This window comes from Protomyctophum bolini, assembly GCF_963924005.1.
Source record: "Protomyctophum bolini genome assembly, chromosome: 17".
Classification (NCBI taxonomy): Eukaryota; Metazoa; Chordata; class Actinopteri; order Myctophiformes; family Myctophidae; genus Protomyctophum; species Protomyctophum bolini.
In genome coordinates, this window is record NC_137878.1 from 26,003,573 (window position 1) to 26,006,705 (window position 3,133).

Here is a 3,133-nt window from a genome sequence, read left to right on the forward strand (position 1 = left end):
TCATATCACAGCTGATCCGATTAAAACTCTTTATTCCCTGCAGAGAAGCGTGGGGTAACTGGGCTTTCCAAGGGTTTGCCCGCTCTCTCACTGAAGTCACTGTGCTTTGCGCTGCAGTCGCTGCCTCAAACTAGTGAACTACCATCTATGGCAGGGAGGGGACGGTGGGATAGGCGGGCCTATAGGCCTATAGGCGGTGCCTAGGCTAGGATGTGTGCCCACTGACCATTGGGGCCGCATATCAGTATCACAATTAAACATGTTTTGGAAATTCCGTTCGACTTTGTTGACCTTGCAGAGAAGTAAGTCACATATACAAACGGGAAAAGAATGGCGAGCCATTTCAACCATGTCATGTGTGTTAACTAATTGTGACATGTCATGTATGTTATGATCGCTCACATTCCCATGTTGTTTTAAATTCCGCCAACAGAGGGGGCCAGATAACACAGACAGACATATTATTCAGTTGTCAATGCCATTGTATTGCCAGTTACAGCTGTGAAGAAGGTAATAATACAGGATAGAAAGGGTGTGTGCACAATACATACTGTAGACTGTAGTCTAGTGTAGGGGAATCTGGGCACAATTTATTTGGGAAAACTGGGAACTAGAGAATATTGGGCTGTGCACCAGTAACAGTGGGCAGACTAGTATGGGCACCAGACCTCAGAAGACTTTAGTAGGCTATACTTGCAGATGTGTTGTTGCAACTGTAGGTCGCATTTACTATGAAAACCTGCATATCCCGTCCGTCTGTCCGTCCGTCCGTCCGTCCATTAGTCACCCACACCTCCATTATGGTCACGCCTCGTGACATCACGTTGCCATATATGGTCAAGCCTCGTGACGTACGGCTCCATATATGGTCACACCTCGTGACATTGTAGTCTATTTAGTATTGATAATGGTGGATATATACCAGGCAGGTTTATAAGAACAGAGCGGGTCCAGGCACGTCCTTTTCTTTCAAGATCAGCCTAATCATGACAGACAGGTGAAAAGTTCCCTGAAAGTAAAGTCTGTACAACCACGAGGCATCTTATATACTGAGTGTCTAGTACACACGTGCATTAAGTGCACGTGAATCCCGTGCATGTGCGTGCATATGTGTGTGTGTGTGTGTGTGTGTGTGTGTGTGTGTGTGTGTGTGTGTGTGTGTGTTCGTCCGGGCTTAGGAATAGTATGACCTATGTGCCCCAACTCAGGCCATAATTATAACCATGTGCTGGCATAGGCCGATAGACTTCCTGTGGGGGCCAACCACATGACCTGTATGACCTCAGGCCTGCCGATACTGTTGAGTTTCCCTTAGTATTAAAAGTCTAACCCATATGTTTTCCTCAATGGCATATACCATAATCATTACCTTGTGTGCAGCCATAGTTAACCTTATACTTATACTCAACATTATGCTGTGGGTGTAATCTGTGTGCAGTCAGAATGTACATTTGTGACACGGTATAATTCTTCTCCCTCTCTGTTTCTCAATATTACCACTTAAGATCAATCTGATCTCAGTTCATCATGACCATGACTCAGGTTGGTAATAGTGGTCTCATTGTTCAGAGAGGAGGGGCGTTCTCTGTAAACACTAATTGAGGGGGAATATATTGACCAGCGGGAGCGAAGGTTGCCTTTAGCCAACTGGCTGCGTTAACACTCTTATCGATCTCAGCTTGGAATGGCATATCACTCTCTGTATTGTACCATGTCTTCAATAAAGATCATCCCTTATTAGACCAAGTGCCTCCGTCTACATTCTGCTTGCTAAATTGATATTCATCAATACATACAATGTACAAGTCATACATTTTCCAGCGTACACATTTGTGTAATGACTGTCAAGAAGTGTGTGTGTGTGTGTGTGTGTGTGTGTGTGTGTGTGTGTGTGTGTGTGTGTGTGTGTGTGTGTGTGTGTGTGGTATATACATCTAGACCTGAGCTGTCTGACTGCCTGCCTGTCCAATTCTCCATGAGTAGCTGTCTGTCTGTCTGCCTGTCTATGAGTAGCTGTCTGCCTGCCTGCCAGCCAGCAAGTTGGTTAACAGAAAATAAATTGTTATGGCTGAGTAAAATAAAATACAATAAACACAATTTGCCTGAAAATAGTTTACCCAGCTATGACCTTTTTCATGAAAAAAAATGAGTAGTGATATGGCTGACTGAGTAAAATAAAACAATCTACCTGAAAATAGATAGCTATAAGTGAAGAGCAATTTCCTCAATTTCCGCAATTTCCATTTCCGCAATTTCCTCAATTTCCATTTCCGCAATTTCCGCAATTTCCATTTCCACCATTTCCGCAATTTCCGCATATAAAATTATGTCAGGGAATAGGGATACACAGTATATGTCTTTCATTTGCATTGCATCTCCCCCCCCCCCCCCCCCAAGCTTTTATTTTCGTTCGAGTAATAGTACAACTCTAATAGTATTACTTATAATAATGTAATTAAAGATTATTCATTCAGATTTATTTATTTTTATTTCATTTCCCAGATTTTTTTTTCTTCTTTTTTTTAGATTTTCATTGGTGGGCCAGTCATAATGGTCCCGCGGGCCTGATGTGGCCCGCGGGCCTGAGGTTGAGTATCACTGCTTTATATATTTGAATTGTTGCCTAATTAATTAATAATACCCGATTATGTGAATCACTGTTTTAGATTCTTTAATAATCATGATGTCCTTTTGTCTTACTCCACTGTGGTGGATTTGAGAAATGTGTAACACTGTTTTTAATGATATTTCAGTATTTGATCTAATGACCATGTAGTGTTAGTTCCACCCACTGACTAGTAACGTGACCTGTGGGTGTCTATTTAAGTGGGTGGATCACTGACATCTTGAGTTTGACCAGATGAAGAGCCTTGGCTCGAAACGTCGTCAATAAAAGTTATCTTTTGAAGCATACGAGTGTGCGGGTTCCCTTCTCTTTTCTGGATCATCTGCCTTGCATTTGAGTGCTGGATCACTGTGAAAAATCCTCCCAATGGAGTTTGTTTGATTGAAAAATGTATTCACAGTTAGTAGAACTGGTACAGTTCAGATGATGGTATACAGGTCAATACAAAAACTGCTACGAGGATAAAACCAGGAAAAGCACTAGACTTGTTTACATCAGCGTCCTCCA